Here is a 25,751-nt window from a genome sequence, read left to right as displayed (position 1 = left end):
ATTAAAAAGATACACTAACACTTTATTAGGACAAAGTTTAAAAAGTTACTTCAAGATGTTTATAGGTATGTTTTAGGCATGCATGTAAAATTTTTTGTTTTAAGCGTGGAATGTATTCAAACGTATCTAGTATAAATAATAGTTTTTGTGTACTAAAAAAAAAAGCAGACTAAAAATAATTTATATAAATTAATTTAAGCAAACTAAACCAGTCTTTGACAATAAATGAGTAGAAAGATATTGACGTTGAATAGAAATAGAACTAGTATTGTAAGCTAAATAAAAAAATTATCACCATTACTTAATAATCATAACTGTATAAAAAGGAAAAATCATTATAAACTTAATATCTCTACGGATATTTTAAATACATATTTTAAATATGCTACGTGCTTATTGGTAATGGATGTGCTTCTGTATTGAAAACCCATTCATTCAAATTTAGTAGGTCATCTTCAGAGAATAGCAAGTACAAGTACCTACAAAAAATATTGTTTAATGTTTAGTAAATATTTTTGTTCTAAAATATTTATATTTAAGACAAAATCAAATGAGATTTAAAATAAAATAATAATATTCAAACTTTTAAATAACAATTTATATACTAAAAAAAATTACAGTTTCTTTTATAAATTTTTAATCGCTCCTTAAAAAAAATATTCAAATTTCCAATTACTGTTTACCTGTTAATAATTGTACAGTAAAATTATATTAAAAAGTTTGTTAAAAAGCTTTTGTTGCAAAATAATTTTAGCTAAAACTTTATTGTAGATAGTTATAAACAAACAAGTAATTACTAAGCTGTTGTTTCTAAGAGTTTTATATAAGATTAAGAAAAAAACTTTATCAACCTACATTTTTCTGTTTCATCAAATAACAATATTAAAGTTTCAATGTTAAACAAAGTTTATTCTGGATTTTTTTTCAATAGGTTAAATTTTACTGTCTCCTTATCAAAGTTTAACATGCATTTATTCATAAATCAAATCTAATATATATTTAGAATGCATACTATAATTTACAAAAGTTGAGACAACAACTAATATGAGTTTAAATGTTGTTGCTTGATTAATAAGCTGTTATGCGATTATTAAACGGTAAGTATGATATATACATAACTAAGTTTGCAAAATAATAAATAATTGAAATACTTTTAAGTTTTGATAAAGCATTTAATTTAATCTTTTTATACAAGTTAAGTATATGTATGGTGAGATGTTATGCAAAGTATTAAAAGTAGTACGCTAGTTTAGTTTTAATTTAAGCTTTAAAAATTCTAAAATTAGAAACAATCGTCTTCAAAAGTAATACAAGAAATAGCTGTAGCCAAGTTAAAAAAATATTTATTTTTTACGAAACGTATCATAAAAATATTGTACATGTGCTTATGAGTACTTTTTATGAACCGACAGAAATGGTTTCATAAAAGTTGTGGTGTAGGTAGCTACTAACATAAAATATAAAATACTTTTTTTACTAAAATAAAACTGTTTTTCAGTATTTTTATAAACTTTTAATTGCTTCTTGAACAAAACATTATAACTAGCTTTCTTTATCACCATTTTGTCGGAAATGATTGTACAGCACGTATATAGAAAAAAACGTTTGTGAATTAAATATTTCTTAAAAAGCAGTCTATAAAGACAGTTTACTATAAAGCGATAACTGTCTTAACATATTTTATTCTAGTTTGCCAACTTTTACAAGCACCTTAGCTGAATTTTAAAATGTAAATATCTGTAACTAATAAATTTGTTTGTACAGAAGATTTTTCTGTACAATGATTTCTTTAAAACTAAGTATAATAAAAATTAACTTACAAACGATGAAAACTGAATAAGTTACAAGCAATGAGAGAAATTATTTACCAAGCTTAATTGTTTCTAAAAGTTTTACATTAGTTTGAGAAAAAAGTTCATCAACCTATACTTACCTGTTTCTTATATCATACAAAATTAAATATCAAATTTTTAAGCAAAATTTATTCCGGGTTTTTATTTTCAGTAGCTTAAAATTACTTTCTCTTTACCAAATTCTAACGTACATCATTTAATAGATAAAATTTAATAAATATTTAGAATACATATTACAATTAAAAAATAATTGAACCAATAGACTATAGTAATCTAAACTGTGAAGTTTGATTAATAAGCTGTTCTGCGATTATTTAACGTTAAGTATGATATATACATAATTTAGCTAGCTTATTAAGAACATGGTAAAAATACTTTAATGTTTCAGCAAAGAAGAAGCTTTCTTGTTTATCATCTTTTTTTCCAGTGCTCACATCTTTCAATCCACTAAATCCTGCATCTGATTTACAATGCTTCAATAGTGCCTGTTATGAAAATATTCTAGACAAAGCTGTACTAATGAAAAAAACTTAATAACCGATTCTAGAAACAAATTAGTTTGTGTGACAAGGTGCGTAAAATAAGTATTAAACATAAAGTTTACACTATTTGTTATTATATATTTTACAAAAGCAAAAAATATATCTTTTATATAATATATTTTTATACTTAAAATTGTTAATAACTCCCAGTAATGAAGAAACAAGTCAGTAACTTAAAAACAACAGTTGCTCTAAACACCTGAGTAGCTTCCCATCCCCAATCTCTATATTTTTGTTCTTTAGTCAGTCTCCACATGTAGAAGTAGCTCTCTATAACTTCAGGTCGCAGTATGTATGGTTTGGTTTTTTGATACTTATAAGATGCTTCCTCACCAAATTCAAATCCAAAAAACTCCGGTCCCAACTTAGTTGCTGTTTGTTTTTAATTTTGATTAACGTTTTATTTAAACAGATAAACTCTCATAAAATTATACTTATTTTTATGCAAAATCTATACTGATTCAAATTTTTAACATCAAAAAACAAGTGAAATATACAACTAAACTCTATTTTATAAATAAAATAAATATAATACAAACTAACGTGATCTATCATATGATTCGTGGCAAGTTTTGGTGATATCAGCTCCTAATTTAATATAATGTTCAGGATCTGAACTACCCTCGGATCCCAATGCAAACATTCCTCCACTGAAGCAGGCCAAATGCTGCATACTTTGAGATAACACTTCGTATTTCAAATCTCCCGCGTAAACCAGTCCTCCGAGTGAAGTGGTTATTATGTTCTTTTCTATCGCCTTTTAGTAATAATCTTTTAAAACTAAATACAGATCTATCAAAGCAAATTATTAACTTAATTAAATTTACTTATATTGATATTGTTAAAAAACATACATCTATACATATAACATGTATACATGAAAAAAAAAATTATCACCACTTTTAGATAAAAAAGAATTACATACTTTTGATTTAACTGTTTTTAGGTCATTTTATACTATGTTTGTTATAATTTTTTAGAATAACAATATAAACTTATAGAGAAAGTTCTATTGATTTATGAGTTTTTAAAAAAATAATATAATTTTTTTTTATAGCCGAGTGGTTTTACTTAGTTTTAAAATCTTACTTTTTAAACTTTACAAGCTAATTGATACATAATGTAACCTAGGTTTTACGTGCTAAAATATTTAAATAAATGAAAAAATTATAAATGTTAAACATATTTGTTTTTAAATTAGATATACTAAGTACAAAATATAAATGTAAAGACATGCAGTTTCAAAAAAATTCTTAAAAGAAACAAAAATAATAACAGAAAAACTATATTATCAAAATTTATGTTTAATATTTATTTGTATTATACTGTCAAGATTCGATCATTTTACATTTAGTTAAAAAAAGCAAAGTAGCTAGCAAGGTTAAACTTTTGAAAATTCTAATTTTTCGAGAGTTAATTTTTAATGAAAACAATACACAAATTGATAATAGCTGCTAAACAACTAAGGTTTTATAAAAGCTAAATTTTTAAACTGACTTTTACAGCTTCATCATACATAAGACGGGCAGTTGTGTCTTTTTTACCAGATAATATCCAGGCTTTCAGCAAATATTCATAAAAACTGTCGCCAAAAGCTCCTAACGACACTTGTTCTGTTATGAAGCATACAATAAAGTATAAACTAAGTAGTTAAAGGTAGAAAAATTTTTGTTAAGATATTTCTACTTAAAATATCTAAAAAAAATTAGTCTCGATTAAAAAAAAATAAATTTGATAGCTTTATTTGTAGAAAACCTTAACAGCTGAAGTAAAACTATCTTTATCAAAAAAATATTTATTAGAGAATGTTTTTAAAATAAAATAAACTTATGTTTTTATTTTCAAAACGTAAAGTAATCAAATACTCAAATACAGATTTTATTTTTGTAACTCAATAAAAAGAAATTTATAAAATTTTGACACATTATGGTTTTTCATTATTTCAAAAAACGTTAAAAATAAAAAAATAGTCTGAAAATTAGTTGAGGTGGTATAAAGACAACTAAAAATGTACTCACGGTTTACCCAGGCACCAGTTTTTATGTTGATTACATTCGAGTAGAGTCCTTTTGGTTTGTCTTTTTTCTGAACAAAGTCTCTGGTTTTCATAACTTTTTCAAGGTATTTTGAATCTCCTGTTAATTTTTTTTAAACATATTACATTAGAATATCATTCATTAATTAAAACTACATTCATTAAAATAAAAGTGATGGTCATTGGTAAAACGATAAGAGAAAAATTCAATTTAAAAATTATGAAAATTTTTATAGATGTAAAAGATCGTGCTACGTGGTTATTCAGCTCTAGTGATTTTCTATCAATTTAAATGTTTTATCTTTTATAACTGCTTATTTTTAGATTTATTTTATTATTATTATTAGCATTATATTTTAAAATTATTATTTTTTGTAATATAACAGGTTTAAATATTTAAGCATACTTATAAATACTGCAGACTTTTCTTTTTCACTAATATTAAATAGTAGTACCATTTTATGTTTGTAATGTTTTTTTAAACTTTAACATTTATACTTTTAAAGTTTCTTTACTAAATGTAGTTCAAGTACTTTAAATACACAAGAGGTGTGTAGGTCGATGACCAAAGGGTCTTTTTTTACACCAGGTGTATTGCTTGAGCATCTTTTTATTTAATCTTTATGTTTGTTAGGATATACGAAACTGTATAATTTGATTGAAGTTACAATATGTACTTAAAAAGCTGTTTTACTTATGATTATTCGTTTCACATAAAGGAAATTTCTAACTAAGAAATCAGTAATTTGGTAATCTTTATAATTTTATTCTTAATAAAGAGTTTTATTCAACATAACTATTAAAATCTTTAAATAACCTGTATACTTAGTCAACATGGCAAACTCCAAATGAAGCGTTCCTAATTCAGCCAAAGTAGTAGTTTTAGAGGATGCTGGTTTTTTACTGTTAATTGTTTAAGGTGCTGATTGATTTTTTGATACTTATTACAAAAACTCAAAAAAATAAACTAATGTAATGTGTATTCTTGTTGCCATTATTTTTAAAGAAAAGTATTAATCTAAGCACGGTAAAACCTTATCTTAAACATAGTTTTTGTTCTTTTGTTTTAAAAAACAAGTTTTCAAAATTTTATTTAAAATATTTCTAGCAGATACTTAAAAAGATTTTAATATTACTATATAAATTTTATGTACCTTTGATATTAATTTTATATAAACAAATAATTAATTAACCTAAACTGAGTTAAAAGTTAAACTTCATAATATTTGTAACTTAATGTGAAGCTTAAGCTTTCTTATTTGTAATTCAAACTTCTTTAAATTTTAAAACATTTAAAAATCAATTAACAAAAAAAAGAATAGAACAAATAGTTAAAAAACTTATTTGATAAATAAAACAAAATAAAAATATTAAAGACAAATGTTAAACCTCAAAAGTATACCAACCTTTAAAAAAAAAGATAAAATTCGTAGTTTTTTCTTAGTTAAAAAATAAAAATAAATATTTTAATTAAAACAACAACACTTCAGTTTAACATCACAAATCTTACGTGAAAGGATTGAAACTTGGATAAGGTATTCCAGTCGGTGTGTCAAAAACCGGAATTATTAGATCAGCAATTTCTCTTGCTTTATTTAGCATCGTGACGTCATTAGAAAGGGCGTAAGCGGCCAAAAGTCCACCGATAAATCTGATGTTGGTTTCGAACACTGACAAGAAATGATTCTGCAAAAAAATTCTTAACTGATAAATACTTTAGAATAGGGGTGGGCAACGTAAATGGTTGACGGGCCGGATCCAGAAAAACATAGTCCTCAGCGGGCCGGATCATTTCAAGTTAGTTATCTTTTGGATTCAGCTGGATCCTTTTTTAGATCCGGATCCCATTTTAAACATATTATCCGGATCTGGCTAAACTCAAATTTTAGACAAAGATCTGGATCCGAAAGGACGCTAATTTCAAAAAGATTTGGATCCGGTTAGATGCTTATTGATCGGGTATTTCAGAATTTTGAATCAATACATTAATTACCAAGGTTCTCAAGTACGAAATTTTATGTTAAATTAAGTTAAGTATTCATAATTCTATATATGTTATAACTCTGGACCGAATTATTACTAGTTAGTCCTAAAAAAATTATAATTCGGTTACTAAAAGTTACTCGAGCCTAACATTTCAAGCAAAAACATAAAAAATTGCTAACTGTTCGAAATTAGTTAATTTGGAAATCCTTCTCTGGAGTTTATAGTGATAATATTTTTTCAAAAATTAACAAACAATACAATATTAAACTACTGTTATTTAATTTAATTAAGCTAAAGAAGATTCATTGCATTTTTTTGCATGTATAAAAGAAACAAACAAAAAATAATTCTGATATAATAAACAGTTTTACCATAAAAAGCAAAAAAAAATAAATAAAAGATCTCGATGAAACACTTAAGGGTGATCATGTATTAGAGTTGTTTAAATCTAGTTGCATAAAAGTTTTGGAAAATCTGCAAGTGCACTGAAATACCGATTAGGTTTTAAGATAGCTTATCCTTGTTAATGTTTATGATCAGAAATGTTTGTTTTTAAATGTATGAAGTATTGAACAACACAACTAGTTCCATGGTCATCTTTAGAAGTTGACAAACTTTGGCTCGATAAATGATACATAAAATATATCTAAAAATCTTATAAAAGCAACAAAAATTATGTTTGATTTCAAATTTTCTTATTAACTTATTTAAAAAACAGTTAAGCCTAGAAAACAAATTACTTTGGCTTGAAGTTTTAACACTTTTACTTTCAAAATATCAAATAGTTATAACTAACTTACGAAATTTAACTAAATTCTGTAATTTAAAAATATTAATCAAACAGTGCACCTGAAATACTTTAATAAGAGTACTAACATAAAATAATGAAATATTGAAACAAAAAAGAAATTAATATATATTTTTAGCATAACAAACATTTCAGTTTAGTAGACTTTTAGATTAAGATCAATTTCACTAGTGAAAATATTACTAAACGAAAAACTAAAACATAAAACTGTCACATTATACTTTAAATGTTAAGTTTAAAGAATTTAGCAAGAATAATTACACTAAAAAGAAATCAATGAGACATTTTTGGATCATAAAAGTTTTTAAAAAGTTGTTTAAAATCTGGAAGTTTATTTGAAGTAGATATTCACAGTAATGACTGCAAATTGGTATCAGTAAGATTTGAACGCAGCTTACTTTTGTTTATATACATGGTTAAGATTGTTTGTTTGCAAAAATATGTAGACTCAAACAGAACAAATAACTTCATTGTCATTTTTTTTAAATTAACAAACTTTTACTTGTTAAGTAAGTCATAAAATCTGTCAATTTTTTAGTTTTGAACTTTTTCTTTTTGTGTACTGCCACATTGAAGTTCAACAGTTCTAACAATATTACTAAGTAAATTTTTGGTGTCAAACGTTGACGGTGATGAAATAGTGTCGAATTCTTCACTTAATTGTTAAAAGTCTGCAAAACGACGACCAAACTTATTATCAAGTGAAACTATTGTCATCAATTGGTCATCACTCACAAATCAAAAAGTCCTTAATGAAAAAACAATATGAGAAAAAGTGCAAATGGTAGTCTAAACTTTAAACATTTGACAAAAATTTAAATTTGAGCAGTTTGATTTAAAAATTTGTTGATGTTTAAAAAGATTTTTTTTTTTACTTTTTTAAACATTTAAAAAACAACTCAATACTTATCTTGAAAAGACAGCAATTTTTGACACGTCTATTTTTTATGAAAACATTATGGTAGGTAAGATCATCAAAGTTAGTTCAGCAAAAAATTGCTTTTGGATAATTTTAGAAAGGATTACTTCAACTGACTTGAAACAGAACAAGATACTATAACAAAATAGTGTTTTATACAAAATAATAAGCCATTTTAACAAACGTTTTCAGGGTCAAAGTATTACAGTTTTGTTTAATGAAATAGTTAAAAAAAGATTTTGTACAAGTTTTGTAATAATTAAATTGGCTAGCCGGATTTTGTATAAATTTTGAAAATGCTTAGCGGGCCGGATCATCCACTTGCGGGCCGGATCAATGTTATCCGCGGGCCGGATTCCATTTAAAATTAAAAAAGGTTTGGGGGCCGGTCATTTTCACTCTGCGGGCCGGATCCGGCCCGCGGGCCGTACGTTGCCCACCCCTACTTTAGAACAAAAATTTTGTTAGTCAAAACTAAAAATTTCCAAAGTTTTAATAACAAATCACGAAGCTTAACATTAAGTTACAAATATCGTGAAGTTTTACTAAATTTTGTGTTAGTGGTTCTCAAATTTTCAAACTGTGCCCAGCTGAGCACCGTTTGAACCACTGGTCTAAAGTATGCACGTAGCTGCTTTCTTTTTTGTGAACAAGTAATTTTGTTTAAACTTTTTTAGCTTAAGCCAGTATTTATTTCAGCCATCATCAAAAAAGCTGAAATATTTCGCATCATCAATAATAAGTAATAAATTTCACCTCATAACCAACATCAACATCGTCCAAGACAACCTACGAACAGTATTGTCTTTATTAAGACTCTTCAAACAGGTGTAGCGGTTTTGACAGCCAGTTTCCTTAATAAGGAACCGGTCGTAGGATGTCTCGGATGCTGTTTTTATTGGTCGTGTGGTGAGTTCATTATAATTCTTTTCTAGCTTGAAAGAATTTTCTATATAACTTTAGTTTGGGCTTACAATTAGTTTAGTAGGGCTTAAAAATAAATCTAGAACGTACAAGTATTTACTATGTTTTTAGTATTTTAAGTTTTAGCGGATTTTAGCAAACAATTTTAGTTCTAAATAGTTTCAAAAATGTAAGTTGTTCAAAATATACGAAAAGTTGAATACTCTAAAACGTTTTTTGTTTTGTAAAAAAAAACTTACATTTATCGACTTAAACAAAACTAAACATATCTAAACAAAAAAATTTTACTTAAAATGAGTTCATAAGTATGTTATTTATAAATTAAAAAACAAAAGTAAAAGTAAACTGAGATTTCAACGTAATATTTAAAGTAAACTTTGTTGGTCTTTAAAAAATGGTTTCAAAAAAAGTACAATAAAATTACTAACATCATTAAATTTGAGGGTCCTTGCCCAAGTTCTACCTTCATCAAATTCTTTTATCATTCCCATCAAATACAATGTGTCAAGTGAATCTATTATAGTTGCACCTACGTCGGACCTGTATATTAAAAAAGATATAAGTTTTTAAAGTTCTATTGATTATATATATATATATATAATCAATAGAACTTTAAAAACTGGTTGATATTATTTGTGAACACAGCTTTATTTATTTTACTACGTTCAAACTGGCAAAAAATATATATTTATGTAAGTAACACAATAAAGAGATAAGAAAATGAAAAACCAAATTTACTTTCCAAAGAAACCAGGGTTGCGTCTCTGTTTTGAAACAGGTCTGACCTCACTTGCTCCCCAAGCGTATTTTTTGTAACCATCCCATGCAAATTGCATCATCTTTATAAAAAAATAAGTCAAGTGAAAAACTAGTGAAGATGTTCAAAGTGTAAACGCTAATCTAATAAAACGTTATCACACCTGGTGTAAAGTATATACATAGTTTATTCTTTCAAGACTTTAATTTAATTAGTAAACTAAGTTTCGGTCAAAGGTCTCGTCAGTAGTTGTACAAAATCTTATTCACGGGTCTTTGACTACAACTTAATTTACTAACTATAGTCTTGATAGAATAAACTAATTAATTCTCCTCTAGAAGTTGTGATCTTTGTACTATTGTTTATTGAACGACAAAAAAAAATGCTCAAAAAATTTAGTTTCAGCACCCGGTGAACGAAGAACCTTTCATTATAAACAAAACCATTACTAAATTTTATAAATAAGTGTGAAAAAATGTGTTGTATAGTTTTATAAACTGGAAAAGAAACACAAATTTTATTTTTAGTCGTTGTACTAAAAATTTTTAGTGATTCCTGTTTTATTTTTGTAAACAACGTCCTTTCTGCTAATTGTATTTAAATTTCCATTAAAAATAGTTTGTTATTATTTTATAACTTATCAAAGAGTATTTTGAATAGTAGTAATTTATTTTTAAGCGAAAAACGAAATAGTACTTGCACAAATGATTTGTATAAAACTTTACTTCTTTTATCGTGTTTCTCTTCTCTAAAATATCCGGATCAGTAGGAGTTCCTCTGTTAAAGTCATAAGATTTAGCTGTTAAAGACTCTTTAGACTGGATATCAACATAATCATCTACTTTAAAGTTTTCAGTTTGAGCCTAAATTTTTCATTATTATAGTTTATTGGACGACAAAAAAAAAGACGCTCAAAATATTTAGTTCTTCGACCTTATGCCCAAAGTTTGCTTGAAACAGTTATCTCTATTTACTATTCAAATACTAAATTTTCAATTAAAGTATATACATCTATAGCTTTCCTTTTTACATCGTCATGCTAAAAGATTCAAAAAAAAGTTTGTAAGTTTTCTGAATTTAATTCAAAATAGTAATCTTTAAAAATAATCTAAAGAATATCAGAAGGAAAATGTTGCAATCTAGACTAAACCACTGTTATTGTAACCAAACAAATAAACTTTTGAAAAAAAAAAAATTAAAAAAAATGGGTATTAAATGAAAAATACAATTAACTCCTTAAACAAAAGTAAGCAGACGAGTAGGATTGATCATTTAACCATACTATTTAAACGAACTTGTATCTACCTCAAGGTCGTTTAACTCCTTCAAAACAAGCTCAGTTTGAGGGTTATCATCAGTTAACTGAGAGGCTTGAGAAGCTGATTGTTTTATAAACCCGAAATAGTCTGTTTTTGAAAAATTAATGTTACAAAATCAGACATTTACTAAGTTTCACCGCTGAACGGATTATCAAACTGCGATTCTGCAATAAAAAAATTATTTAAATCACAGTTGTGCAAATATTTATAAGAAATTGGTAAAAGTATAAATAACATTTTAGTAAAACATGCTGTATTAATTTTAATTTATACATAATGGTGAGATAGGTTATTGTACAAATCTCTTTTAAACAATAAGTTAAATAATCTGTTTATACATAAAAAATAAAGTTAAATAAAGTTTATTTCAACAAAAACTTTAAACAAATTAAGCAAAACTATCATAATTTTAAACAGTTTACAACTATAAATGAAAGAATGCTTTCACAATAAATATTTAAACTTGTTGTTTAAAATACTTACCGTGATCGTATTTAGAACGTGCGATATGATTCTGTTCACAAGACACCATTAAGTACACTACAAATAAGCAAGCTACTATTAATGGTAGCAATCTTCTTGGCGTGTAAAACGATGTCATTAAAAAACAATATGAATTTATTTAAGAATAAAAACCGAGCTGAAAATAACAAAACTAATAAAGTATTTAAAAAAAACATTAAAATAAAATGAAAAAGCAAAACCTATTTGAGATATAGCTGAAATTATATTGTTTGTTTAGTTTGGAAAATCAAAAATGTTTATGACAAGTACGTCAAAGTTTATATTATTGACTTCAAAAATTTAAAAAAATACTATATATACTGAAGTACTGTAAAAGTAAATTTAAATTATACGTTATAGTATTTTAGTAAGATAACAATAATTTAGGTAGTACTTTTATTACTGAAGTATATATATTTTAACTATAAAACTTAAAACTTATTAACTAAGATGTTTATAAGTATAACAATGATATTATGTATATGTTGTTGTATTATATTAATCATTTCTGCTTATCAAACAAAAAAGCTTAATTTCACTGAATAACAGTTATTTATATATTTATAATTTCCAGTTGTTAATGTCAATAAGGGTCCAATTTTTTTTTAATTTTAAAAACCTTAGTTTTTGGGTACAAATACTTTTACAAACCTAAACGAAACGTCGAAAAACATCTAGTTTTTCTTTTACTTTCAGTATTTCGATATATTTGTAATTCACTTTTTCAGCAGATTTACTCGATAAACATTAACTTACTATTTTTATACTAAATAGATTAAACTTTACTTAAAAGTTTATATAACTTATCAGTTTTTTATTGTTATTTTGTTTAACTTATTATGTCAATTACTAGTATCCCATAACTTAACTTAGAAAAAATTATACATATTAAAACTTATTTTATGAACATTACAATAATTTGTTTTATAACCCAGCTTTTCCTTATCAAAAATTTAATAAAATTATAAAAAAACAATACTTTTTTATAAAATAAAAACTTTCAAATATTTTCATTATAGTTCTTTAAGTTTATTCTAAGTTTCAGATAGATAAGTTCGTAGATTTTTAGTTAACACTGTATAAATAAAACAATAAATACCTATTTATCTACTGACAAAAATACTAAGTAATTGAGTCTAATTAAGTCCTTGAATAAATTAAACGTTTTAATACTTTAAAAGTATATTTCAATTATACGTTTAATTTAGAAGATAACAATAAATTAGGTTGTATTTTTATTACATGATCCTTAAACGAAAATATAAAAGTATTTACCGTCAAGCTTACAAACACTCATCATTTTAGCTTAAAAGTACTAAACTACAAAAAAAGAGTCAGTTTTTTTTTACACTTAAACCAATTCACTAAAATTAGCATCAAATATTATCCGATGTTCTATTGCTTTGAATGAATTTGTCAACTTAAAACTTTCTTCCACAAGAATTAAGTTAAACAAAGGCTTTCGGTGATTTATATACTTCCTTTGTTAATACTGTTTTACTGTGTTAAAAAATTTTGGTCAAGTGTTGATAGTATTAAGCAAAATGTATTACTTACTATAAAATTATATAAATAATTTCAGTTTCAAAGCAAACAGTTAGAACTCTTAACTTAGATTAATCTAATAAAGTCGCAAAAATATTTTTTTTAGTATTTAAAACAACGCCGGATTTAACCAAATGGCTCATAATGAAAAAAAATACTTAGTTAAATCTTAAAAATTTAAAATTACTATAAGGTTAAACTTGTAATTAATTATCATCTTAGAAAAAAAACAAAAGTATGCAAGTTTACATCTAAGAAATAGACTTGTGCTTTACAAATTACACTTAAACAATTTAACGCACTATCACCATAAACCGAAAGAACTAATGTAATCTAATAACCAGAATAAGATTCATTTAAAAACATGCTTTATTAAAAATAACTCTATTTGGTTGGAACAAATTGTTTCCAGGCTTAAAAACACGTCGCGGGCCGCACGTTGCTTACCACTAGCCTAGATTAATTAAAGATTATAAATGATATTGCACTTAAAAGATGAAATAATACTATAAATTAGCTTTTAGAGTTATGGCATAACTAGATGGCTGATAAAATTTAAAGCTAACTAAAGCTTTTTCTGATTCTAATAAGTTTAACGAGTCATTTTGTAAATTTTAAAGTATTATGTGGGTTTTCTGTTTGTTGCAATACAACAACACTTATATAATTTTATTTTTGCAATAAATTTTTAAAATACATTTAGTACACTATAATTACAAGTATATTTTACATAAACTCATCTCTTAAGTTTGAAAATAAACTGATATCTTTTATTTAAAAAGAAGTTAATGTACTAAATTAGTCAAGTTAACACACTTGTAAAACTATTATGCAATGATAAAAAACCTAGGTTACATTTAACTTCACATGTATATGGATTCATTTTTTCGACGCTTAACCTTGTAAGCATGAATTTGACCCATATTTTGTACCATTAAAATCCGTCTATAGCGCAAAGATGGTACTACCATCATATGACAGTTAAGTAATCAAGATTTTGAAAACACGACAAATAAAACAAACTTTTGAATAAATTCCACAAGGTTCAGTAGTGAGCCTTTATTGTTTTCAATACATTTAATGATTCGCAGAATAATACCAGTTTAAGGATTTATAAGATTATAGGGAGTGCAAGTTAAATTTTGATCATAAGCAACATATGGACTTATTTTCAGCAAATTTAATGACCTATCAGATACTGTTTTTAGATTATAATATGTTATATGCTTTTTTTTATAAGAGGCTGTTTGAAGTGGTGTCGGAGACTGGTGTTCAGAAGCAAACAAAGTAGAACGTATCTTATAAAATAAAAACATATAACTATGCATATAACTTCAAATATATAACTGAAATAAAAGTACAGTGCTTATTCACTTATCCGGACGCTCACTTATCCGGACAGCTTCAGTCAGAAGAATATTCAAAAAATATTCAATATTAAACTCTAACATTTTTGTATGTTACAAATATTTTAGCTCTTATGCTGTAAATTTATTTTAAAATGTTTTATAAATTCTACAACTTTGTTCATTATTATGACGTAATAATACTACTAAAGATAATATTCTATCTTTGTTCGAAACTACCTTAGTTATAATTAATCTGTTAGCATGTAAAGTAATTCAGTTTAGAAATTTTTAATTTAATCAATTAATTTTTTTACTTATATTTTCTCTTAAACAAAAATTAATCTTTTTTCAAAATTAATAGTTAAGGCAGTTGGGATTACAATTGATAAATTTTACTTGCTTGACCCTCAATAAACGTAATCGTTTCAGAGGGTTAGTAAGTCTGATGTTTTTCTACTTTAAATAAATGAATTAATTTATTTGAAATTTAGCTTTTATTATTTATCATTTTATTATATATTACTCACAATTACTATGTATTTGTTTTTGTTATAACACTTTTATTATGCGTTGCATTATATGCAGCAGTTATATTATAAAATCAAAAAAAAAATTGTACTTATCCGGAAATTTGGTTATCCGGACATGTTTACAGAAAAATCTTGCCCAACGTGTCTGGATAAGTGAATAAGCACTGTACTAACTAATAAACTAAATATACACTTAAACTTACTTAAATCTAAAAAAATCTAGAAAATCTGATTAAAAAAAGTCAAGAATTGTATAATGAACTTGAAGCTAAATACAAAACTTACTTCCAACAATGTAATTGAAGAAAACAAACTTCAGTTAGAACAAACTTAGTCCTGCAATGCAATCTATTAACGAATGGGTAAACGTTCAAAATCCACCCGCGTTCAAAATTCACCCCATCAAAATCCACCAAGCCAAATTCGAGAGCCGCTTACCGATCGAGGGTAAGGGTTAGGGATAACAGTGATAGTGAAAAATAAATAAGAAAAATAAATAAAGTATATGAAATAAGTTAATAAATATAGAAAAACATAGAAAAAAAATCGAGTGGATTTTGATCGGGTGGATTTTGATAGTATACCAAACGAATGAGCTACAGCTAGAATTATTATCAAATATAAATTGCAAAATGTTATGACGTAATATTATATAAAGAGAATTGCACGACAATGTTAGCTGAAACTTTTTGTTTGATTAGGTACAAAATACAAAGTATTATTTAAAACTTTTTCCATGGTGAATGGAATTGTTTTCATTTAAGTATTTACACACTTATTGTATTTATAATGTTGAAACACAACTTAAATATTTTTCGTACACTAGGATTTTGAATAGTAGTAAAGGCCTTTTAAAACTTTTCTGTTTTCATTCAAACAAAGAGTTCATTTACTTTCTTTAAAAAAGTTTCTGTTGATTTTAATATAACTACAATAAATACTAATAATTTAAAATTATTTTAATATTAGTAACAAATAATTCTATCGATTGCATTTTTATCTCAAAGTAAATATCAAAACTAATTAAGCTTATGTTTTTCACAAAAACGATTGCGTAAATACAAGTTATAAGTTAAGATCATCAAAACACTAACACTAACTTGAGAAAGTTCAGTACAAGAGATAAAAACTAAACTCAAGCACAATAAATGCGCGATGATAAACAGAAAAGCTATGCTGCATACCTCTGTAATCCTATAAAAAAAAACTTATTTGATCACATAACAGTTGTTAGATATATATTTCTTTGAAAAACTTATTGACTGATAAATATTATTAAGAGTAAAAAGTACAAAGTAATTGAAGTTCTACAGTTGCAAATGTTCAGAGTTGTATAATTTATTATTAAATGGTTAAAATATGCATTCAATCTTTTTGTGTAATCTACAAATTTTATGGTCAAAGTTAGAATAGTATAAAATTCGATTATTTGATCAGCAGCATACTGAACAAACTCACTTATTTAAATAATCGCGTTAAACTACGCTGGTTTAGAAAAACTGAAGTGAAAGTAACATGGAATAAAAACCAAACTTCTCTTAATAAATACAATAAGTGTGTAAATACTTTAATGAAAACAATTCCATTCACCATGGAAAAAGTTTTGAATAATATTTTGTATTTTGTACCTTATTGTAAACTTTTAGATTATAGGTTTTAGGTCAACTGACGCTATTAAACTGCAAAATTGTTAAGTAAAAAAAAAATTTTAAGAATAATTTTATTCTGACAAATTTGAGTTCTAAAAAAGAATATACTTCAGTCAAAATAATAAAGTTTTAAATTTTTGCAACGTAAGGATAAATAAGTGCCAAAATTATATGCTTTCGTTAAATAACTTTTTACTAACTTTTAAAGATACTTGTAAATGTTGTTTAATGCTTGATTTTTTTTAGTTGTTAAAATAAACCGTCACATCTTGACGGTTTATTTAATCCTAAAATTATAGGCTGAGAAGTGTAAAACTTAGACTAATTTTCATAGATTTATTCTACATTGTTTTTCGTAAAATTAACCAAAACAAATATATAAACAACATTTTTAAGAAGTTTTATTTTTATTAAACGAGAAAATTTATAAGTAACAACATAAACGAAGAAGTTAAAGAAAATTTAAACAATTATTTCTAACAAAAAGAAGTAGTACAACTAAAGAATTTTAGCAATAATTTAATTGCTGTACAAATAAGTAAAAACAAAGAAAAAGATCAGAAAAACAACGATCAGTAGAAGCAGAAGCAAAAAACAGCAAAATGAGTAATTTGACAAAACCTCTTCAGGTTGCGGGGCCGGGGGAGGGGAAGAATCCACTTGAGCAATTGGAATAACCCCTCTTTTTCTATAATGATCTTCACGATCCTTGTCATACTTCCTCTTCTTTTCGTCCATTTTCTTTGCTTCTTTCTTCCAGTTGTTGCTTCGAGTCGTCTTTTTTTTACATTTTGGCTTTTTCGGGTAGCCCTGACTACTCGAAGCATAAATTAGGGCCCCGTTTTTTAGTCCTAGGGTCATAGGACTATCCGCTGAATGGACAAATTTGGAGCCGAACCGGAAACACAAGCAATTCTTTCCAATATTTTCTTTCTTGCAGTATTTGGTTATCAACCTACATATATTATTATTCAGAAAAAAATCTTTTTAAATCGAATTGTACTTCACTTACGAAAGCTTTTACTTAAGAGTTAAACTTTTATCTACCCTTAAAGTATGGTAAGAACTAAGGTAGTGGGCCAGTTTACGATTACAAAGCTGATAAATATTATTAAAACAAAGCCTTCTTAGAATATTTCATGTAATTTATAATTTTGATTTTTATGAGTTTGACAAACTAACTTTTCCATTTTCTGTCTAATGTTGACTCTGAACTTTCTTTTTCTTCCTTTCTGGTTAATGATTTTCAAAGAAACCTCTGAAGGTTTGATTTCACATGATAAATTTAAACCACTAGATTCATTTTCGTCACAGGTTTGAAAAAGTCTTTGGCTCTTAACAAAATCCCTAAACGTTAAATTATTTATAGTATATTGTTTTAGTATATTTAGATCAAACATAAAGATTGGATATTCTAAAAAGTTACTAATCGTTATTCATTTGAGATTTATAACATTTTTAGAATAAAAACTTAATTTATATTATAAAATAACTGTCCAAATTAGCTGCTGCTACGAAATACATCATATTAAAATTAGATTACCTGTCAAAACAATCAATATTGTCTCTTTCTTTTAGTCCAATAGACTTAGCTGTGGCTGTTTCGAATCTGAAAATAATTTTTTTAGTAGAATTAAATTATAAAAAATAATTTTGTTATACAGACGATAAGCTTTAGTATGGTTTTACTACTAAAATTTTCCTAGTTATAAACATTGTTTTTTAACTAAATTGAAATAACAGTTCACTATATGTTCAAGCATCATGTTTCTAAACATTTAATAGTTTTAGTTATTATTTCAAGTAATACCTTTCTAAGTCATTGTTTTTATTAACTTTGTGGTACAGTGTTTTACTACTTTTCAAAGTTTTGCTTTCATTTACACTATTAAAATCATATTCAATAGTTGCATTTGTACTAAAATTTGTTGAAGAGTCGACACAATTACCATTAGCTGAATCATGTTCATTTTCTGATTTTGATTTTAGGCCCTTATTTTTAGAAGTCCTATAAAAATAGAGTATTTAAAAGTAAGATTAAGTCATTAAATAGTCACAAATTTTATATCTAGGGGCATTTATTTCTTAGATGAGCATTGTACTCTAAATTATGAAATTTAAATACTCATAGAACTATATTTACTTTTTATAGACACATATTTTATCTCCGCCCTTAAAGCCTATTGAAATTGGTGTGTCAGTGTCAATAACAGCCTTTCCATTGTAATTTAATCCAACTTTGTTTTCTCCAACATTAAATTTCTCAGAATATTTGGACTTTAATCTAAAAAAAGAATTGATACCTCAGTAAAAATTGCTTACAAAACTAATAAAGCTATCAGCTTAATGTCAGCAGATATTTAAGTAAAACTGTTTTATTTAAATATAAATGCTTATAAAAACAACAAGAATTATAAACTTTAACATTTGTTGATTTGAATCCATTAGAAACTTGCACTTGTTGCCCATTGCATCTTGAAACATTCAGAACTACCTTTCGGGTCACTTTTTTGCAAGGATCAAAACAGTTCCGCTCAATAAGTTTATTCTCAAACATTTTCAAAACTTTTTAACCTGTAGTATATGATTAGTTCTAAGTTGTAGTAAACTCAACAATTTTTTTTTAAGTTTTAAGGTTATATTTCTAATAAATTTTGATTAAATGCAGTTAGTTTCAGAATCAATAAATACTGAAAACTAATAAAGTCTATTGATATTATAACCAAAAAACTGAAATAAATAATATTACAATACAATATTATTATTTATTTAAGTGTTTAACACTTTTAATGTAACATTTTTACTTATATTAAAACAAAATCTATTTAAAAAGATCTTAAGTGTGACTGATAGAAAATAATGATTTCACAAAGAACTAATGACATATAAGCTAACATATCTTATAAACAAGTCTACAACATAAATCTGAATATCATTTATCTTATAATAGCATTAATTCATGATCAAGATTATAAATATTAGCAACAATCTGCATCTAATTAGTAATCTATTTACTAAACTTTGTTACTATTAATATCATTTTTAATTTCTAATCAATCAAAGTTATGCAACTAATTTGGAAGTTATACATATTGTCATTCTAATCAATTAAACTTTAAACAATTATATTAGTACGAACAAGTCAAAAGTAAAAAAAAATAGTTTTTGAGCAAAACTCCTTAAGTGATGAACAGTCGATTTTTTATAACAAAATAAAAATATAAAAATATATTCTATTTTTGTAAATTTTTGTTTTTTGTAAACAATATCCAAAAAGATTAGTGAAAATCATTCACAAAACTTATAAATTCAAATACATTGTTTAATAAAACTTATGTTCAAACTCTACACTTGTAAAGACCATGTATTAAAAAGATTTCAAAATAGATAATAAAAGTTTTGTGTGGTAAAAACATTAAAAAATAATCTCTACTAAAAATAAGGTTATAGTATACAGTAACCTGCCAACTATGTACAAACTTCTTAGGTACGCACCGCTGGTATGGTACACAACTTTTAGCCAAAAAAGCGCTGTGTTTAAAAATGAAATAAAAACAATCCGAAATTTTAAAACTATTTAAAGCTAGCCTGAATTTATCCTTTTGGCCTTATCAACCTAAAATTGTGGTAACTCTGACAAAAAATATAAACAAAATGATTAATAATTAAACTTATAAAACTGTTAAGCACTCTTTTTATAATCCATTACTGCCAAAGTTGACTATGGAAACCACATCATACTAAAAGCGCTAAATCATTTTATCCTTTGTTGATGTGTTTTCTACCAGGACAACTAGTTAAAACACAAATATTGCTAGATAATAAGCGAGAGTAATATATATTAACTCTAAACTACCTTTTTTGAGTAAACACAGTTTAGTTAAACTTGAAAAAAAAAGTATAAATGTTTTTTTAAATTGCCAAAACTTTTTGGGTTAAGTAAAATTATGCATACATATAAATATATACATTAAATAAATACTCAAGACTTCTAACACCGATAAATATATTTTGTTTTAATGGTGAAAGTTATGAGTTTTTGTAAGTTTTGGTATAATAATTATTTGTACAATTTAGTGTCTTATAAAATGTTTGTATTACACTTAAAGTTGGTAATTAAAGACCAAAAATTACTAGGTACGCACTGCCAGTTGGGTACGCATTTTTGCGCTGTGTTCAAAGTCCGTACCTAGTTGGCAGGTTACTATATCATAGTCAAAATTTAGTTCACAATTTAAAGTTTAAAAAAAATTTAAATATTTTTTTATCTTAAGTTAAAAGGTGTTTTTTTCAAGAAATAACTACAAGTTCAATTAAAACAAAAAAAAAATTAAAATAATATTAATATCTTAAAGATCTACTTTCATTTCATTTCTTTTAAAGTAAATACTTCTATACAAATCAGGGACAATTTGTGAATGTCATTACATTAATTTACGGTTACTGATTAACTGTTCCAAAACAACTTAAACCTAGAATTAATCGGTATTTTTGACCTTATTTTACTTCAAAACAAAATTTAAGCAAATAGTTTATCGACTCACGGCGTTACACTGCTCATAAAGTTCAAGCAGTACTACAGCTTCTTTAAAAATATCTGTTTTAAATTCTTTAAATATTTTAATGTTGTTTCATTAAAATCTATGTTTTTTTCACTTTTTAAAGAAGATATTGTAATGAAGATTACTGTTTGGTACAGTAAACATACCAGAGTATTATCGTTATAAAGGAGATAAAAGTAAATCGGTTGAAAGCAGCTATGCAAAAGCTATAGACGATAACGATGATGAAATTAAATGTTGTTTAAATTTATCATGTGAAATCGAACTTTCAGAAGTTTCTTTTGAAATCATTAGCCAGCAAGGAATAGAAAGTTCAAAGTCAACGTAAGACAGAAAATGGAAAAGTTAGTCAATTAAACTAGTAATAATTTAAACAATTAATTAATTAGAATATTCTAAGAAGGTTTTGTTTTATTGATGTTTAACAACCGTAAACTGGCCAACTGCCTTAGTTTCTTAGCAAAAGTTCAAACATCAAAAGTAGAAGAAAATTTTACTCGTCAGTAAAAAATTTTATGTGTACAGTACTGTTTGACACATAAAGCATTTTCTGAACAAAAATATTTGTAGGTTGATAAGAAAATAGTAAAATAAAGAAAATAGTGATAGTAATTGCTTCTGTTTCCACTTCGGTTCCGATTTTGTTCAGCCTGCGGATAGCCCTGTGTCACTTGGAATTAAGGATAGAAATGTAATTTTTGCTCAAAAATATTAGTTCTACTTTTTTTTTTTTTTAAATAAATGTTTAAGTTTTCTACCAGTTCTTCGTCTGTAATGTTACTAAAGTGTTTTCTAATTTTTGTTTATTTAGTTTTTGTTTTTTTTTCTTGTGTCCTAACTTAATTCAGATGAAAACATCTTAATTTTAAAAGTAAAATTTGCTAAACAAATTTTGTTTATAGGTACATGTAAATGTTTACTTTTAGAAAATTTTATGTAGAATAAACCTAAAAAAGTTAGTCTAACACTTCTAAACCTAAAATTTAAAGATTAAGTAAACCGTAAAGATTTGACAATTTTATAATCAAATTCATATCAAATTATATCCAAGAAAAAATTTTGCTTTCTATTATTACAGTTTTAGACTTGGATAAGTATTCAAAAAATGGGGAAAAAAGTATATTTTAAAATAGAAGGAAATTTGATAATAATATCATTATTGTTAAAATTATTATTGTGTATTTTATTAAAAGCATAAATTGTACAGTACTTATCTTCATACTTTATTTTATAATAGTTATGTTTATTTATTGTAAAAATCACTTCTTTAAATTTAAAAGAAAAATTACAATAGTTTATTTAACTATTCAAATTTAAAATATTTTAACTGCTCAAGTTAAATTACTATACAAAATAAAAATTACCTTTTTAGCACAAAATACTTATAAAATTTATTCGTAAAAATATTTCAGCGTATTACATTTTACTTTCTAAAAAGAGGTTGTAATGTAACCTATAACTCAAGTATTCACACGTTTGTTATTAGTCTTGTTTATCTCCTTTTAAAAGTTAATTTAAAGCTGTATACGTTTTTAGTTATTATGTTACTAAACAAGATTCATAGTACATTATTAAACACAAAATTCAGTTGTTTTTCGTTTGGTTTTATTTCATTTTTTTTTCATTTCGTTTAACTGAATGTTTTATTACTAAAGATTTAAACATTTAAATGACAAAAAAACTATGTGTAATAGCTCGTAAGAAACTTTATAAGCATGTCGTGTACGACTCGATAACCGAACGGTTCCTTTGTACACCAGGTCCTTAGACCAAACTTTTGAGCGTTTTTTTATCGTACAATAAAAAATATATATTATTAAAAAAGTAAAAAAAACTAAGAATTTAACAAATTTATAAGTATTTCAAAAAGTTAATAAAATTTTTTTAATGAAAGCATATATTGTGGCACTGAATTATCCTTACGTCGCAAAGTGTTTAAAAATTTACTATTTCGACTGAAGTATATTCAATTTTGTAGCTTAAATTTTTTAGTACAGAATTAATCATAAACAGTTTTTTTACTTAACCATTTTGCAGTTGAATAGAGTCAGTTGACCTAAAACTTATGATCTTTAATTAACAATAAGGTACAAAATACAAAATATATTTTATATTTTTTTTCCGTGGTGAACGTAATCGTTTTCATTTATGAAATTTACACAGTTATTTTATTTATAATGTGGTAACACAATTCAAGTATTTATCCTATTTTGTAAAGATTAGTTTATGAAAAGTTTAAGTTTAGTTTATAGTTTTAGAAAAAATTTAAGTTTAGTTAAACTTTTGACTAGCAGTAAAAACTTTTTTAGTTTTTCTGTTCATCAACGAATGGTTCATTTACTTTTATCAAGAAATTTTGTGTTGATTTTAATATGACTAAAAAAATACTAAAAATTTTAAACTTTTTCAATATTTGTAGAAGATAATTCTATCGATTGCGTTTTTCATCTCAAAGTGAATATCAAAAAAAAAAAACTAAGCTTATGTTTCTCACAACAACGACTACGTAAATACAAAAATTTATAAGTTACATCAAAACACTAACACAAACTTATAACAGTTCAATATGAATTTTTCCAGGCTACTTGGGTCTCTAGCTTTATGTGACACTGCCTCCGTAACGAGTTTGGCAGTTTCGACAGGAGCCAGATTCGCAATAGCTTTTGGGCTATCTTTACCTTTAGTTGCTACCTTGGTCTGCGACCGAGTGCAAGAGGGTTTAATAGCTAATACCCTAACCATTTTACTTATAAGATTAGTTTAAATATAGACTAACAAGTGTCTGTATTCTTTATAATACAATAAAATAAAAGACACAATAAGAAAGGTATACTACTTGAGAAGGCTTCTTGCAATTCACGATTCTAGTTGTGCTGAAAAAATGGTTGCTAGTACGATTTACTTGTTCAGGACAACTTTATACTTCCTCCTTGACACCGAATGTAGAGCGCGCGAAATAATAAATTACGATGTTGAAATAAAGGAGTGAAAAATACAAGTAAGTTTATGCCACCGTATGCGTGGGCTTACGGGTGGAGTTAAATTTTCAAATTCACTCAAACAGGAATGTTTTACTGGAGGTACAATTGAATGACACTGTAGGTGTGGGATCGTGAATATGGAAAGCTAAAAACTCAAATCGAGTTATGCGCCCCGAAGCTTGTAAATTAGAAGCTTTATGGCACGTTAACAACTTAAATATAGTTGAACGCCCCGAAAAATAAAGTATTAGATAGTTTACTGTCGCGTAAATTATGTACTTCATGGCACGTTAACAATTCAAATCGAGTTGTACGCCCCGTCGACGTTGTTAAAGTAGGTATGCAAAAACGTATATAGAACAAGATGTTAAAATTGCGAAGTTATGAAGTAAAGTACAAAGTAAATGTTTTAGACAAAACAAACAAATAGTTGATTAAGAAGTTTTTGCTAAAGATTCAGCTCGCTTTCCAAGATGGCGGCTTACGCTCAAAGCGCAAAGTGACGTAGAGCTGCTTTCTTCTTTACATGAAATCAGAGAAAGACTTGCTCTCTCGTTCTTTCCACTGCTTATATATATCTAGTTTGCATAACTTTTTCCGCCTGATCAAAGCAAGATGCATGATAATTGCATGATGAATGAAGCATGATACATGGAGTGATTGATAAATGATTCTACATGGATTTAAGCAAAATTCGTCAAGTAGCGGTTATTATTATTTATTCGAAACAATAATTTTAAACAAGCAAAATCTTTATCATTTAAATAAACATTTGTATTTGATACAAGAACTATGTATTAATTCGAAATTTAGACAATCAAACCAAAAATTTAAAAAATCACATCTATGTCCAACAAGTGAAACATTGTTTTGATAACAAAAATTGAAAGATAAAAGTGATATTATTCTTCTTATTTATAATGTGAGAACTTTTGTTGTAATATTATAAAATAAAACTAAACAAATCTTTAAATTGTCAGATTAAAAAGAGATTTCTTCTATTAATGATTAATGCAAAATAGGCCTTATATTATTTTGCCACTTTAGATATTTTAGTAAGACACGTTTAGAATTGCATTTCAAAAACTAATATGTTAGTTTGAGTTTCTTTAAATTACACTTACCCTTTTTCTTTACATTGTTAATTAGTATGATATTATTTATTTATACATAGTTTATTAGTATTTAGAAAATTTAAAAACTTTTGTTTTAATTTTTAAAACTAATCTTCTAGTTTAAGCCTTTAAATGTTATAGAAATAATACTTTTCATCTGTCTTTATAACTTTTTGTTGCAATTATAAAGTCTTAAACTTCAATGTCATTTTTAGAATTAAACTGAAAAGACCTGCTTTAATCGGGTTCAAAAAGTCTTTCATAATCAATTCGATGGTGTTGGTTTCAACATTTTCTTTTCTTCAAACTCAAAACTAAATTTTGAGTCTTTGGAAAACCACTCCCCAGTTGGATCAACATCTGCAAGAATCAT

General features: G+C 25.7%; 1 pseudogene; it reads right to left on the bottom strand.

Annotated features, from left to right (window-relative positions):
- Positions 1–385: 385 nt before the first annotated feature.
- Positions 386–25,751, bottom strand: LOC145836679 (mannosyl-oligosaccharide 1,2-alpha-mannosidase IA-like; annotated as a pseudogene).

This window comes from Thalia democratica, chromosome 5 (assembly GCF_965202585.1).
Source record: "Thalia democratica chromosome 5, ktThaDemo2.hap1.1, whole genome shotgun sequence".
Taxonomy (NCBI): domain Eukaryota; kingdom Metazoa; phylum Chordata; class Thaliacea; order Salpida; family Salpidae; genus Thalia; species Thalia democratica.
This window is presented reverse-complemented; position numbering and strand designations above follow the sequence as displayed.